Consider the following 18,220-nt stretch of genomic DNA (forward strand, 5'->3'; position numbering starts at 1 on the left):
ATGTCGTAAGTGAGTGGAAGATTACATGCAAATAAACTTCACATGTATAAAATGTGTAGCAAAGGCAGAAGAAAGCTTTGTGAATGTCACTTGAATCTAATGCCTGGACGCTGGACACCCATGTCAGCTGCTCAAATGCCCCATGCGCGAAACTTGAAGTCAAGGCATTGCATGCATTTCAGATTCTCAAACACGCTTTTCTTCTTCTCTTCTTCATATCACATGGGATGAGAAGAAAGGGTGAGAGAGGCACATAAGAGCAGTAAAAGCAACTTTTTTTTTTTTTGTCATGGTTTCTCTAAATGTCTCGAATAGATGCAGGAGAGTTTGGAAGATGCACATACAGTCTTTCGAACTCTGTAATCCATTGTACAAAATTGACATTTCAAATCCTAGGATACTCCTTCCGAAAGTTTAAATTCTCATTGCATATTTGGATAGGTGGGCTGCCCTACCTTAGCTTAACAAAGCTCATGTCTTCTAAAATGAGAAGAATTTGGTCTTGAAGTCTAGCATTTCTCTCCACCATACAAGGATTTTCTATCTATATCAAGCAGAATTTGGTTGGGGAGATTTTCCTGCTTCTACTTCAATCGCTTTTCATGGCATGTAGGCAGATGAGGGCACATCCTTAAAGAAAGTGCATGAAATACTCAAAATCAAGGGTGGTTTCTATAATTGTATTCTCAAACAAGGCTTTTCCACATCCTTTTTAACAAATATCATCGCTCTTCGACATCCTAAACCCTAAACCCTAAACCCTAAACCCTAAAACCCTAAACCCTAAACCCTAAAACCCTAAACCCTAAACCCTAAACCCTAAAACCCTAAAACCCTAAAACCCTAAACCCTAAACCCTAAACCCTAAAACCCTAAAACCCAAAACCCCAAAACCCCAAAACCCTTAAATCCTAAAACCCTAAACCCTAAACCCTAAACCAAGCGCAATGACCAATTATGTGAATCAATGGTTGCTCTCGTACTAAGTTGGATTACTATTGCAGCACCGCTCATCAGTAGGGTAAAACTAACCTGTCGTACGACGGTCTAAACCCAGCTCACATTCGTGTTATGATAGCCCACTTTTTGATGTGACACTATTTTTGCATCGACATGCAATACATATTGCTCAAAATTTGTTGTGTTGAGTCAACACAATGTTCTTAATGTGGAACATTTTACTAATTTCTTTGGCCTTTTCAAATAATAGAACTACATGAAAATTGGCATATGCTTACTTGAAGTTTCATTAAACCTTTGTTGCCTTAGCAACAATCCATAGACTTGAATCGACATGGCCCATATTTGTGGTGAATTACAATATCCCACCATTGCTAACATTAAAAAAGGGACACCTCATGCTTGCACTACTTGTGCCAGGGAAGTACAAGGCAAAAAATATGGATGTGTATATGGCACCTTTGATAGAGGAGTTACATATATTATGGAGAGGAGTGCGGGTCTTTGATATTTCTAGAGCTCCTAGACATACCAATGATATTTTGGTCAGGGGTATCTTAATGTGGACCATGCATGACTACCCAGGATATGGAGAGTGCATAGGTACGTGGTTGTGTCTCTACAAGTATAATATAGGATTATGCTTTTATGACGCTCTTTCGCATGCATGTCTTATACTAACACATTCATGCACGCATGCGGGACTTGTTACAAGTGGGTACCATGCTTGTCCTGCTTGTGGACCGGGTTTGAAATCGCTTGCACGATACTCCAAACATATGAGGAAAAATGTTTATGAAGGTCATGCTCGATACCTTCTGCTAGACCATCTCACACGTGGAGGTCAGCTTGATCCACCACTATCATATTTGAAGGCAAGTGACTGGATTCAAGCTTGGAGGGCGAATGGAGAGGAACGTCCTCCTAGTATGAAGAGGCTATCGATCTTTCATGAGCTTCCTTATTGGGGTCAGTTACAAATCAATCATCTCTTGGATCCCATGCATATCATCAAGAATGTGGGAGCTACTATTTGGGCACACTTGGTTGGTTCCAAAGACTCGAGAGGAGTGCGAGAAGACTTGCGTGCTACGAATAGGATGTCTCATTTGTGGCCCCAAGTACATGCTTCGGGAAAAGTTGTCCTCCCGAAAGCAACATGGATCCTCTCTACGAGGGAGGAGGCAGCGGTCAAGGCGGACATTGCCTCTTTTCAAACACCAACAGGGTACATGCGTTGCTTGAAAGGAGCATTTTCAAAGGACAATAAGCTTAGTGGGCTCAAGTCCGATGATTGGCACAAGGTCTTATAGGTATTCTAAGCTGTAGAATTAGTGTATCGATAATCATGATGCGTTAGCATAATTATGATTATGCTATATTGTTGACATGACTTCTTTATTACCTTGATAGTTCATCCTCCCAATTACAATAAAAGGGTGCTTACAAGAAGATGTTAGAAATGCTATATTCAAGATCAGTGGTATTGTGAGGTATGCTTACTATCAAATCGCATTGATTGCATTTTCTTCAATTTAAGCTGATTAATCTCTAGACTGATTATGAAAATATCTTACATGGACATGTGAAATAGGTGAATATCGCGAAAAGAGATCTCCATATCGAGCATCGAGAAGGCTAGGGTGGAATCCATTGAAGCCGTATGCTTTCTTGAGAAGCACTTTTCCTCGAGCATTATGACAACTCAAGTCTACTTGCTTGTGCACATAGTTGATGAGGTGGCTATTGCAGGTACCATTCATAGTCGATGGATGTTTTTTTTCGAGCGGTTTATGAAAACTTTGAAGGGATTTGTAAGACAAAGAGCAAGACCAGAAGCAAGCATGGCAGAGGGATGGCTTGTGCAAGAGTCATTAGTATATATCACGGAGTTTCTTGCATCCACGGATCTCGATATGCTACAAGCTTGGCATAACAAGGATGATGATTGCATCGTTGGCGAGGTTCCCCAAGCAAAAGGGATTGAAAGAAAGATGAGCGAAGAGCAAATGGAGAAATTCAATAAGTTTTGTATCCTCAATAGCCCTGAGATGCAGAAGTGGATTGAGAGATATGAAGTGCCCAAAGTAGAAAGAATAAATGCAAAGACGAGATTCAGAGTAATGTACAGGCGATCGCAACCATATCCACGGGATCTGGCTCTTCTCCCCACTAACATGTCACTTGATTGGCTACAACTGGCTCTACGTAAAGCCGAATGCGATGGAGAGAGAATAAATGAGCGCGAGCGAGAGTTATCATCTGGATGTACATCACATGCTTTTATGTCCTTTCTATTATGTGTTGAAGCAGTTCATATAGGCTTATATATTCCTTTTGCTATGCTTTGAAGTAGTTCTCATGTCCTTTAATATACTTGTTCTTGTGCTTTTATAGAACTTTATGTGCTTTTGGGGTGCTTTTATGTACTCTTTTAGGCTTATATATGTATCTGTTAGTCTTTTCAATCATGTGCTTTCTTGTACAACTTGTGTTTTCATGTGCTTTTTATTGTGCTTTGAAACATTCCTCATGTGCTTATACATGTCTTTATGTGCCTTGTTTTGTGCTTTTATGTGCTTTATGTGATTTTGTAGGCTCTTATGTGCTTCTCTAGACTCATATATGCTTTTAATTGTGCTTTCTTGTACAACATGTTGCTTTTATGTGCTTTCTATTATGCTTTGAAGTAGTCCTCACATGCTTATATGTGTGTTTATGAGCTTTTATGCGATATCTCATGTGTGTTTATATGCTTTGATCTACTTTTTACTATGCTCTGAAGTAGTACTCATGTGCTCACGTGTGCTTTCATGTGCTTTCTTTTGTACTCTGAACTGGTCCTAACATGCTTTCTTTTATAGTATGTGCTTTTTATTATGATTTCAAGCAGTCCTCATTTTCTTACATGTGCTTATGTGTGCTTTCTTTTGTGCTTTGAAGTAGTGCTAATGTGCTTTTATATTTGTTCTAGTATTCTTTGAAGCAGTTCTACTATAATTGAGTACATTGAAATCATCCACATTTGAAGTGATGGAGCCTGGCACATGGGCACACTTTTTAGGTCCTTTGATATTGTAGTATAACTTGTCTTTATCATTGAAAACCACGTGCCTCTTTCTCATGTTTAAAAATTGCATGCACCATCTCATATTCTTGCCTACCTCATAGTAGGGATCACATAAGGATGTTATGTTATCAACCATACCATCATCAATGACTTTTAGAATCCTCATCTGTGCAAATGACCATTGCTCCACTTGTTCAAATCCCAATACTTCACCTTCTACTACAGTCTTATTTGCAAATGATCTCATTTGTAAAATGTCCCCTATAGTAAAATCCAAGGTGGTGCACTTTGTATTCTTGATAATGTCTATTGCATAAGTTGAGCTCATCTTTGTCCCATGCTATAAATGATTTGTTGGATTTATTGTAGGGCATAACATCTCCAAGTGTTTCCATATCTCCACATTTATACTTTAGCTCAACATGTGCGCTAAGAATCTTTGATACAGTAACTGCCACCTTATCTTTGCCTCGGGGGGGTCACTCATCATATGTAACCCTATCACGTGAGTTCAACAGAAGGATATTTTTTATTTCTAAAATTTACAGAAATAAATATACATAAGGGACTATTTAAAATAGTTTTGGAAAAAATTTACAGATTTGTATAGAAAAGGGGTACATTTTATTAATGAAAAAATTTACAGATAAGGGATTTTAAATATAGGCCTTGAACGCATGTGATATAGAGGGTTTATACATAGTGACCCCCCTGAGATCTTTGCCAAACAACCATAAAAAAACACGGTCCACTTCTCAAGTAACCTAGGTGTGTTATTCAAACAAGTACTTCTCAGATGGGGGCTCCACTTTGCACGCAAGTCCGTTTCAACTAGGTTGAGGTGCATGCAAAGTATTGTGACCATCGGATATGCTTTGCATGGTCGATCACGCATTATCTACCGTTTTTCCCGTAGTGATATGCACATCCACAAAAAACATGCCCTTAGGTATGTTATCTGACCAAGTACTTATCATATGGGTGTGCCTCTTTGAGAACATTTCAATACCACCTAGGTTGAGGCATAGGAAAAGTATTGTGCCCATCGGATATCCTTTGCATGGTCGATCGAGCATTAAATCCTATTTTTGCTCTAGTGTCATGCACATGCGTAAAAAAACACATTGCTAGGTATGTTATCTGATCAAGTACTTATGGGATGGGTGCACCACTTTGCATGTAAGTAAATTCCACCTAGTTGAAGGTGTGTGCAAAGTATTGTGCCCATCAGATATGCTTTGCATTGTCGATCAAGCATAAAACACTGTTTTTGCCTTAGTGTCATGCACAACCATAAAAAAACACGTCCTAGGTGTGTTATTCAAACAAGTACTTATCGGATGGGGGCTCCACTTTGCACGCAAGTCCGTTTCAACTAGGTTGAGGTGCTTGCAAAGTATTGTGACCATCGGATATGCTTTGCATGGTCGATCACATGGTCGATCGAGCATTAATTACCATTTTTGCCTTAGTGTCATGCACATTCGTAAAAAAACATGCTGCTAGGTATGTTATCTGATCAAGTACTTATAGGATGGGCGTGCCACTTTGCATGTAAGTCAATTCCACCTAGTTTAAGGTGTGTGCAAAGTGTTATCCCCATCGAATATGGTTTGCATTGTCAATCAAGCATAAAACACCGTTTTTGCCTTAGTGTAATGCACAACCATAAAAAACCATGGTCCTAGGTGTGTTATTCAAACAAGTACTTATCGGATGGGTGCGTACAAAGTAAAGTGACCATCAGATATGCTTTGCATGGTCAATAACGCATTATCCACCGTTTTTCCCATAGTGATATGCACATCCACAAAAAAACAAGCCCTTAGGTATGTTATCTGACCAAGTACTTATCATATGGGTGTGCCTCTTTGAGAACATTTCAATACCACCTAGGTTGAGGTGTAGGAAAAGTATTGTGCCCATCGGATATCCTTTGCATGGTTGATCGAGCATTAAATACTATTTTTGATCTAGTGTCATGCACATCTGTAAAAAAACACGCTGCTAGGTATGTTATGCGATCAAGTACTTATGGGATGGGCGCACCACTTTGAATGTCAGTCAATCATTACAGCAAGCATGAATGGTATCATTATCCATACCCACCATTGTTAGCATCTTTTTTGCTTCATCTCTTGATGCAGGCATGGTATTTGGTGCAGGCAACATCTTCTGGACCAACCTATCACAATTCAAACATACATAGGCTTCGATTAATGATGATTCGGTACACTAATCCATACATGATGATTCTCAAAACAAACAATATCCAAATAATGAGTCAAATTAATGCAAGAGCTAACCTCATTAAGGCCAAGACACTTGTATTCGACCACCCATACTTTACTTGCAGATTCAAGATTGAGAGACAAGCATGTAGTTTAGACATTGTAGCACCCTCGTACAATTGTGTTGATTGCAACTCTCGCATTTTGACCTCAGACTCTGACATCACGTGTACATGGGATGTAGTGCCCCTAAAAATAGAATCCATCATGTCGACCATACCCTCGTCATCATCTGGGAGACTATAGACTTGCTCAAAGTGTGAAGGTTTATGCGTATCCTCGTCAGCCTCCTCATCCTGTTTTAAGATTTTGTGTAAATATAAGATCTTGTCTCAAGGTTTCGTACCATAATGGTATCCAATATTAACCTCGAACTTAAATAGCTTTGACTTACCGATAATCCCTCAACACGTGCAACACCAATGGTGGGTACTAGTTCGGGCTCCTCCCCATACATCCGCAAGTGGTGCATGATAATACGACATTGATGTCATACTTCTCGCTTGCAATGAGTGCAATGACAATATAACCTCTCCGTAAGCCACTTTGTGCTCTCAGGCATTGGCGCATCATCGGACAAGAGCTTTGACTCGTCCCTTCCATCTGCACTTATAAAATCACAACATAAGTTGCAAGGAAATATATTAACAGTTATAAAATAGCATCTATGAGCTTCTTTTTTAACTTTAAACATAAAGTGTCGCTATATAGCGATGTTTTGACCTGTTCTGTTGCTATATAGCGATGATTTTCTCTCTTCCATCGCTATATAGTGACGCTTATATTTTTAAAAGCTTTGCTATATAGTGATGGAATAGAGCAAATCGTCGCTATATAGCGACGCTGTGGGTTAAAACCTGAACCTCACGATGCGCGGCGCTTTCTTTAGCAATCTCTATTGTAAGCTACAATCTCTCCTCCCACCTATTTCCGATGACCTCCCACCCTATTCTCCACTCCTCACCACTACTCACCCCTCTCCTAACACTTGTGCTCCCTCTCCACCCTTCTCCCTCTTTGCTTTCTTGAAAATAAGTTTTTCAAGAAGGTGAGTCTCTTTGAGCAGTGTAGGTTCGTTTTTTGTGAGATTTCGTTTTGTGAGTGTTGAAGCATGTTTCTCCTTGTATTGCTAAGGCTATGTGCTAGTTTTTGTGCTTGATTTCAAAGGATTGAAGACAAAAAATGAGATTTTGTGAAAGATAGAAGACTCACCTCTTCTAGTCTTTTTTGTATTTCTCTTCCTTCTCTTTCTCCTTGTCTCCTCAATCCAATCTCTTTGAGAAGTTGCTTCTTTAAACTCCTCCTTCGTCTAACTAGTTATTTAAAAAATGGTATGTTTCCTCTCTTTTGTAGGGCCAGTCCACAAAACACCGAGCGGGACATACTATTCCAGGTAAGAAAGTGCTTCCTCTTTTTTCCTTTTGTTATTTTTGTTATTTGCATTAGCCTGCAGCTAGTGCCTTAAGCGCTAGCGGCAGTGATGGGTGTAGGAACCCTCTCTTCCCCTCTCTTCCCCTCTCTTTCCTTCTCTTCTTTTTTTAATCTTTCAATCTCTTTTCCCCTCTTCTTTTTTTCCCCTCTTTCAATCTCTTTTTCCCTCCTTTCCTTCTCCTTCTTCTTCAATCTTTCAATCTCTTTCCCCCTCTTCCAATCTCTTTTCCTTTCCCTCTTCTTCTCTCTTCCCCCCCCTCTTTCCCCTCTTCCAATCTCTTTTCCTTTCCCTCTTCTTCCTCTTTTCCTCCCTCTTTTCCCTCTTTTTCCCCCTCTTTCCCCTCTTTCATGCTCATGCTCTTATGCTCATGCATAAGCATAAGCATAAGCATGAGCATATGTCTCCTTCTCTTATGCTCATGCATAAGCATAATCATGAGCATATGTCTCATTCTCTTATGCTTATGCATAAGAGAAGCATACTCATTCTCTTATGCTTATGCATAAGAGAATGAGACATATGCTCATGATTATGCTTATGCATGAGCATAAGAGAAGGAGACATATGCTCATGCATAAGCATAAGCATGAGTATATGTCTCCTTCTCTTATGCTTATGCTTATGCTTATGCATAAGAGGAGACATATGTTCATGCATAAGCATAAGCATAAGAGAAGGAGACATATGCTCATGCTTATGCTTATGCATGAGCATAAGAGAAGGAGACATATGTCTCTTTTTCCCTCTTTCCTTTCCCTCTTCTTCTCTCTTTCGCCTCTTCCAATCTCTTTTCCTTTCCCTCTTCTTTCTCTTTTCCCCCCTCTTTCCCTTCTTTCATGCTCATGCTCTTATGCTCATGCATAAGCATAAGCATAAGCATGAGCATATGTCTCCTCTTATGCATAAGCAGAAGCATAAGCATAAGAGAATGAGACATATGCTCATGCTTATGCTTATGCATGAGCATAAGAGAAAGAGACATATACTCATGCTTACGCTTATGCATGAGCATATGTCTTCTTCTCTTATGCTTATGCATAAGAGGAGACATATGCTCATGCATAAGCATAAGCATAAGCGAAGGAGACATATGCTCATGCTTATGCTTATGCATGAGCATAAGAGAAGGAGACATATGCTCATGTATAAGCATGACCATATGTCTCTTTTTCCCTCTTTCCTTTCCCTCTTCTTGTCTCTTTCCCCCCTCTTTCCCCTCTTCCAATCTCTCTTCCTTTTCCTCTTCTTCCTCTCTTCCCCTCTTTTCCGCCCTCTTTTCCCTCTTTCATGCTCATGCATAAGCATAATCATAAGCATGAGCATATGTCTCTTTCTCTTATGCTCATGCATAAGCATAAGCATGAGCATATGTCTCCTTCTCTTATGCTTATGCATAAGAGGAGACATATGCATAAGAGGAGACATATGCTCATGCATAAGCATAAGCATCTTTCCTTTCCCTCTTCTTCTCTCTTTCCCCCCCTCTTTCCCCTCTTCCAATCTCTCTTCCTTTCCCTCTTCTTCCTCTCTTCCCCTCTTTCCCCCCTCTTTCCCCTTTTTCATGCTCATGCTCTTATGCTCATGCATAAGCATAAGCATAAGCATGAGCATATGTCTCTTTCTCTTATGCTCATGCATAAGCATAAGCATGAGCATATGTCTCCTTCTCCTCTTTTCCTCTTTCCCCTCTTCGAATCTCTTTTCCTCTTTTCCTCCCTCTTTTCCCCTCTCTTTCCCCTCTTTCATGCTCATGCATAAGCATAAGCATAAGCATGAGCATATGTCTCCTTCTCTTATGCTCATGCATAAGCATAAGCATGAGTATATGTTTCATTCTCTTATGCTTATGCATGAGCATATGTCTCTTTTTCCCTCTTTCTTTTCTCTTTCCCCCCCTCTTTCCCCTCTTCCAATCTCTTTTCCTTTCCCTCTTCTTTCTCTTTTCCTCCCTCTTTTCCCCCCTCTTTCCCCCCTTTCATTCTCATGCTCTTATGCTCATGCATAAGCATAAGCATAAGCATAAGCATGAGCATGTCTCCTTCTCTTATGCTCATGCATAAGCATAAGCATATGTCTATTTCTCTTATGCTCATGCATAAGCATATGTATTTGCCTTTCAATCTCTTTTTCACTTTCCCTCCCTCTTTTCCCTCTTTTCCTTCTCTTATGAGCATGTCTCATTTTCCTCTTTCGATCATAAGCATATGTATTTGCCTATGCCTATGCCTATGCCTATGCTTATGTTTGTTTTTTATTTTTTGTTTTCATGTTTGTGTCTATGTTAGACATGGGATCACGTCGCACGTCCGACGAGTACGGACAGCCTCGCAGGAGGAGACATCATGATCTCTATGCTCCAGAGAACTTTGATTCCCCTGGTCCGACTCCTCTCGGACGTAGCACTGCGACTACCCCTGGTCCGACTCCTCTCGGACCTAGCATTGCGACTACCCCTGGTCTGACTCCCCTCGAACGTAACACTGCGATCACCCCTCGAGGAACTCCTTTGCTAGCAACACATGGCTTTGTCGGGAGTCTCGACGAGTTTGTAGCACAGATGACCGATGAGGAGGCAGCGAGATTCTTCTCTCTGCTATCTCAGAGGACCTCAACCATTCCCTCTCCTACACCGACGGCTGGAGCTACTGCCTAGCTGTCCCCTCATGCCCCTTCGATCGAGGGGTCATCATCTGCACGTGCCTATCATAAGCGAAGGAAGAGTAGGAGGGGCCGCTTATGTTGTGCTGACTCGAGAGATATAGACAAGTCAACACACTCACATCCCTACAGGTCTCCACTTGGTCCCAAGACACAGTATCAGTCAGGTCCCTTGCCCTCTCCTGCTCCCACTGCTACTCCTCGCTCCGGAAGTGCTCGCACAGCTTCCACTCGCTCTGACTCTGCTGCTACCATCAGTCCTCCTTACCCAGACGAGGACCTCTCCTATCAAATCACGGCTGCCGGAGAGATAATAGAAGATAGAAAGGGCAAAGCAGTGATGGCCACCATGAGGCGGTTGATGAGCCATCACTTCAAGAGCAGCATTGCTACCGATTGGCGGTATCAAGATGACCAAAAGAAGCAGGCGGTCGTCGATGAATTAAAACAAAAATACCCTAACCTGCCAAATTGGGAGTTTAATGAGAATTATATGCAAGAGCGCATGGGTTTGGTCTTGAAGCATCGTAGATCAACCTTGCGTACTTCCATCGCAAAGGGGTTGGCTAAACCCAGCTGAGTAGACAAAGCTGATTGAAAGTTCTTCAAGAAGCAGAATAGGGACCATCCCGAAATGTTCGAGAGTCAGAGGAGGGCTGCGAGGAGATGGCTGGACACTGTAGTTACTTCGCACTTTGGTGCAAGCGGACAGTTGGCGTTCGAGGCAACCGTGGTAAGTCTACTTCTTCTCATTTAATGTATTGTTCTATTTGTTTTACTACATATTACATGCACTTTATCTAACTCTAACTCTCGTAAATTGGATCCAGAGCAAGCTGCGATGGGTCGCCTTCCTACAGATGCAGAGACGCGATGCGCGTTTCGCATAGGAACAAAGCCGTGGTTTATTGAGCAAGAGGCAATGGGAACGATGGTCGATTGGGCTGAGGTGGCTGCTCGCACGGTATAAGTCTACTCCTACATATAATCTCACTTTTTAAATTGTTTTATTCTTTAAGTTCCAATCTAATTTTCAATTTATATGGTTCACTCTTAGGGTCAAAGCTCGAGCGTCCCATCACCGGAGGCAAGCGATCACCAAAGCCAGGGATCAGACGCACGTGACAAGGGTCAGGGAGAAGGCACAGCTCACGAGGACCAAGGATCAGGCCAACAAGACGAGGACGATTCGAATGAGTAGTAGTAGTAGTAGTAGTAGTAGCAGTTTGCATATACTTTGCCATGTATGTCATTTTGTATATCCGCTCGTTTGAGCGATTTTGTATCACCCTTTTAGAAAGGGTAATTTTGTAACAAACAATGTTGTATATGTTCGACATGTATATGCTTTTGTTGCTCGATCATTTCATTTGAGCGATTTTGTATCACCCTTTTCGCAAGGGAAATTTTGTAATAAAAAACTTTTTTTTGTAATTACAAAAAAAAAAACATTAGTGGGGCAAAACAGGGCTTGTTATGGCCCTGTTTAGCCCCACTAATGCTTTTTTTAAAGTTCTGTTAATCGTCGCTATATAGCGACGTTTACTAGTGTCGCTATATAGTGACGATTATCAGTGTCGCTATATAGCGACGTTTATCAGCATCGCTATATAGTGACGATTTATAGCGACCGTTCTTTTTCGATGCTTTTAACGACTTTAATAACGATGTTTACGCCCGTTTTAAAAAAAAATTAATGTAAAAAGCGTAGGTATTTTCGTCAGAAAAGGGCCTATGCCTTGTAGTGATATGAAAAAGCACAATAGAGAGTGCATAGCATTGCATGCTCTACAACAGATCACATTAAAAATGTTTTAACGCACGTGTAAAGCATAGAAAATATTTGACTACAGAGCACATACCTTTCCTTTGGCAATAATGTTCCTAAGGGCCTCCAGATTGGCTTTCGAGTATAGCATGTCATCTTTGCTAAATAACTCATCACAGACTACTATGCCTGATTTCTTGTACTTATATGCCTGATAACATAGGTGGATAATGTGTGATCAACCATGCAAAGCATATCCGATGGTCACAATACTTTGCACGCACCTCAACCTAGTTGAAACGGACTTGCGTACAAAGTTGAGCCCCCACCTGAGAAGTACTTGTTTGAATAACACACCTAGGACCGTCTTTTTTTATGGATGTGCATGACACTAAGGCAAAAACGGTGTTTTATGCTTGATCGACAATGCAAAGCATATCTGATGGGCACAATACTTTGCACACACCTTCAACTAGGTGGAGTTGACTTACATTCAAAGTGGCGCGCCCATCCCATAAGTACTTGATCGCATAACATACCTAGCAGCGTGTTTTTTTACAGATGTGCATGACACTAGATCAAAAATAGTATTTAATGCTCGATCGACCATGCAAAGGATATCCGATGGGCACAATACTTTTCTTACACCTCAACCTAGGTGGTTTTGACATAGGCTACTATGCCTGATTTCTTGTACTACTATGCCTTGTAGTGATATGAAAAAGCACAATAGAGAGTGCATAGCATTGCATGCTCTACAACAGATCACATTAAAAATGTTTTAACGCGCACATGTAAAGCATAGAAAATATTTGACTACAGAGCCCATACCTTTCCTTTGGCAATAATGTTCCTAAGGGCCTCCAGATTGGCTTTCGAGTATAGCATGTCATCTTTGCTAAATAACATATCATAGGCTACTATGCTTGATTTCTTTATTTCTAGGACTACTACTTGAATCATAGAGATATCTTATGTTTTTTGAAGATAGACCTATAGCTTGATGGAGTTCCAATGATCTCTTTTCTAATGAATTTTGCACTGCAAAGAGCAAGCTTCTTCTTACTTCCATTTGATTCTATGCAACATCAACCATCTAAATGAGCTCATGTAGTTCATCCTTTCCTATGGTAGCATACACAAACCCATCATTTTGATAGTAACCATGGAAAAGAATTCATTGTTTGTGTGCATCCACATGGAGGTTGTTGATTTTGTACAGTTAGTCCGTCCATGATAGCCCGCTTTTTAATCTCATCTCTTTTCCTTCCACCTAGGAATCTTACCATCCAAATCATTGTGTTTCTCTACAAACTCCATAGCTTGCTTTGCAAAGTGTGCCTAATCAACTTTCACTGGAAAATATCCATGCTTTCTGATTGCAAAGTCCTTCATAAAAAACTGCATGATCTCCTTGTTCTTCAAAGCATCCTGGTAGATTTCGAATGTAATAGCATGACATCTTCCAAACACTATGTAATCTTGGAGAAAGACATTTCTTGGATCTAGGTGGAATTGTTATGGCAAAATATTTCTACAAAGGGCGAAAGAAACCAAGAAACACATGAGTGACAAATAGAAAATTGAGAGAGTAGTAAAGATGTGGGTGAGGAGAGAGTGGATGAGAAAGGGAAAGCTAGAGAGATTCAACTGAGATGTGAGCAGCTGAGGGACCAATGATAGGTGGAAGAGCAGCAGAGGTGAGAGAAGCTAAAACATGAGTGATGAAAGGGAAGCTGAGAAAGAAAAAGCTACAAAGATTCAGAAAGGGCAGAAGAGCAATCAAGATGAGAGCAACTAAGACATGATGTGCTGGAGAGAGAACCAACAAAACAATGACTTGAAAGCAATAACATACTAATTCACATGATGAAAGGAGTGGTAATTCAAACTAATCATGCTAGAATGTTTGGACCACTATTTTAAAATAAAAAAAGGATGAATATCGTTTCATTATGCTTGCATATGCTATTCTCTATATGCTAAACAACACAAAAAGCATGTCGCCTAGTTCACATACTAAGACATAACATCTATTTGAGTTCTATTCACCATATCCAGATGGAAAAAAATTCACCATATCCAAATGGATGAAAGAGAGTGTGCAATAGTTTAAGTTGATATGTGTGTGTGCTTTTGTCTCAGGAGATTCACCTCAGAAAATTTTAGTGTACCACGTGCATTCAAAAGGAGGGGTATTTTAATTCAACTTTTTGGAAAATTTTAATAGGATTACAATAACAGGAGGGGTTTTTTAATTCAACTTTAGAGAACATTCACTTAGTTCATAAGTAAAGAGGGGTGTTTTTATTGGGAGAAGAATTTTAATTGAATGCACATGATATGTAGGGTTTCTTAGTAGTGCACCCCTCGAGTTTTGTGTGTGTGTGTGTGTGTGTGTAAGTTGTTTGCCATGTGTCCCATCACAAGATGCTCAAGACTCTTAAAATATTAAGAAAGTCAAGAGTCTCCCCACATGGAGCCCATAGGAACCCTCTCTTTTCCACATGTCCACATCCTCCTTATTCCACATAGGAGTTCTAGAAGGATTCCTCTTGACTTCACACTCCTCCACATGCCTTCCACACTCTTAGCATGTGGCCTCTCTTATATTATTGGAACACATGGACATCAGCCCACCTCTTTATATGACTCACCCTTCCTATTTTCTAAAAAACGCCATAATATCCCATACACAAATAACTACCTTTGGAACCTTGAAAAAATTAATGAAATAACACTTTTGTTCATAACGTTTTCATTATCATATAAAATCTTAATTTTTATATACATCAATGATGTACAAAGAGGTTATTTTTCACGAAATTCAATTAAGGATTTTTTTTAAAACGTTTTCTATTCCAAAAAATACGTTTTAAATCAATAAAAATCGATTTGAATGATTTAGATCATTAGAAACACCTACTTTTATTTACAAAATATGGTAGTTAGTTGATCAACAATATACCACTTAATCTCTAATGTTTTTGCATGGTATACCATATACACAATTTATATATCACATGGTAGTAAGAAAACCATATTTTTGCAAGAATTGACCAATCCACCAATCACCAAGGGGAAAAAATCCTTGATTAAGTGATTTTTTTTAACGATTTTGATTTTTAAAAATTGATTTAATCCTTTTAAAATCCTTGGCTTCAATAATGGCACCAGGAAGATATTGTGTATCAAGAATTTGCTCAAGCCTTATGTCTATGATGAATGAAAATAACAATACATAGCCCATGTTAAAAGTATGAGAGAATATCAAAGATCTTCAAAAAATTGCATAGATCCTATTCGAGCAATGATTAGGTTGCAATTGAAGCAAAGAAAATAGGAAAGCAAACTAAGAAATATGAAGAACAATTGAAAAGCTATAAGCACTTAATAGCATATCAAATTAGTGATCTTGAAAGTAAAGTTTTCATCCAATGTCTAAATATATATAATGTTTACATGTCTCAAAAAATAAATGTGCTCTACTGTGTTACAGGTCATGAGATATATAGTGTTAAATTTTCCAAAATTGTATGTGCACTAATTTGCTAAAAATATATAAATAATATAACGTTAGAGAATGTCAGTATTGAAAGCATTATATGTGCTCTATTCTAAAATTCAAATTATGCTCATCTTTGTCATTGTCATAGCCTTAGCCATAGCCATAACCCCTCTCTATTGTCCTTGCTTGATCCAATGCTTTTTTTGTTACCATCAATCTAAGAGTGACCTCAAAACTTAATATTCTATGTCTTGCCATGGTGTCCAAACTAGTGTGTGTGTGTGTGTAAGGACAAGCACGATGTTGCAGTACAATTTTGATTAGCATATATAGCCCAAAATTGGAGCTAGTATGAAGTGCACTTGAGGGTTTTAACTCACAAAATTTTAGTATACCATGTGCATAGAAAAGGAGGGATATTTTAATTCAACTTTTGGAAAAAAATTAACATAGTAGGTTTTTTAATTACACTTTACAAAAAATTCCATTAGTTTATAAATAAAGAGGGGTGGTTTTATTGTGGGGAAAATTTTAGTTGATAGGTTTTTAAAATAACCCTTGAATGCACATGATACATAGATTTTGCTAGTAGTTCACCCTTTGATGACTAGATCAGCCATAAATAAATGCTATAAGGGTTTGTCTTGCCCAAATTTAATGCATCATTAAGAAAAGTAGAACCAGGATTAATAAATGTCCTTTTAGGTATTGTACCCTAGTATGTGAGCCACTATCCTAGGGGATTCACAAGGGACAACTTATGATATCATGTGAGTATACAATAGGGGGTTCTTTTGAGATGAGGCATAAAAATACACATTAGAGGTGGGGGGCCTTTTTATTGTTTCTCAATCTTAAACTTAAGGGGACCATGCCATCTTGGGGGGATAGAGGGGATGATCGGATGGGGGTTGTAGGACACTACTAATTTTGACCTTCAATCTAAAAAGAACACACACACACATACATTTGATGAGTTATAATCAATCAGGTACTAACAATATGCAAGAACTAAGACTAAACTATGGTTAGTTTTAGGATTGACATAGGGAATATATTAGCCTATTAGAAAATGTTTGGAGATGGGCTAATCTATATCAATGGATGTAATCTAAATAGCTTATGGTCTAATCCCAACTTCTTGAGAAAGAACATAGATCTAAGGAAAGGGGGTGATATATTAGACTTTTGGTGGTATCCTTATAAGCTTAAATAGGGGTGTTCTATCATCCTATATGGATCCTACATTTAAGGAAAGGGGGCGATATATTAGACTTTTGGTGGTATCCTTATAAGCTTAAATAGGGGTGTTCTATCATTCTTGGTACAATCCACTACCGTTCTTGCTCTTGCATCATTGTAGAAAGCTTGAACGTTGCTTTAGAAAGTGTGTAGGCTTGTGGATTAGGCTAATGCTTTTGATTTTATAGAGTGACATATGATTTAAAGAAAATGCTTTCTATATGCTTTTTGTTTGTTGTTCGCTAAATTAGCTTTTTACATGCTTTGAGATTATATTCGACTATTACAATCATGACATGTGGTTTCTTCTATTAGCTTGTAGCTTTATATTGAATTTTATTCAGCCATTAGTATCATGACACTTTGCTTCTCCTTGTAGATTTTCCAATCTTGCTCTAGGCTGGTCATATAACAAGCTTTATAGGAGCATGAGCCAATGGATTGAAAACTTTCTTTGCAAAATAAGAAAGATGAGAGATGTGTGCTGGGCGCTTTTGCCTACACAAAAATTCTTTCTATGATTTGTGAACTATTTCCAGACTCACACCTAGAATTATTCTAAGTTAGCAGTACTCCTATCAGACCTGTCTAAAGGGGTGGAGAAGGGTAGGTACAATAAGTTAGGATTAGCCTTATCAGACTCATCTAAAGAAGTGGAGAAGGGTCGATTGGTACAATAAGTACCGACCCATTATGTGGACATAGTAGCTCGATGCGTGTTTAAGCAATTGAAGTAAATTGTTCAATCATCTCCTATGTTAGAAATAGTAGATCCTAGTTAAGTATTCATGATTGAAACAAATGCCAATGACTATGGTGTTGGAATAGCCTTGTTCCACGATAGTAGAGTGGCAAGTTTTGTGAGTAAAAGCTCATTGAGCCAAAAGCTAATGAAACAACAACTTCCTTTTCATATAGTACATGTAATATTTCTCAAGTACCTGGACAACTCATAAGCTCTCCTGTTGCTTCTGGATGGTAGCCACTTTTCCAATCAATGGTTTCATCCTGGAAAGGAGTGGGGGGCAACAGGAAGGCAAAAAACGCAATCTAGTTAATAGTCTGTCAAAACTTGTCAAAACTCCTCTTTGCAAATTGCGCGTGGATGGTCTCTACTTGTTGGAATGTTCACCTTAGCAGAGATATGCATGATTTTTTTTCCTTGCATTTTATTACAAGGCATGGAGTGAACGTTGGAGGGAAAGGGCTCCCTTTCCGGGGCGAGCGGCTGATAAGGGTGACTTCATCTTTTCGACGTACTGACTGTCTTTTACTAGCGGCACTGTAGACT

The sequence above is a fragment of the Dipteris shenzhenensis genome, chromosome 4 (assembly GCF_047967505.1).
Source record: "Dipteris shenzhenensis isolate YYH24624 ecotype China chromosome 4, Dip_SZ_1.0, whole genome shotgun sequence".
Classification (NCBI taxonomy): domain Eukaryota; kingdom Viridiplantae; phylum Streptophyta; class Polypodiopsida; order Gleicheniales; family Dipteridaceae; genus Dipteris; species Dipteris shenzhenensis.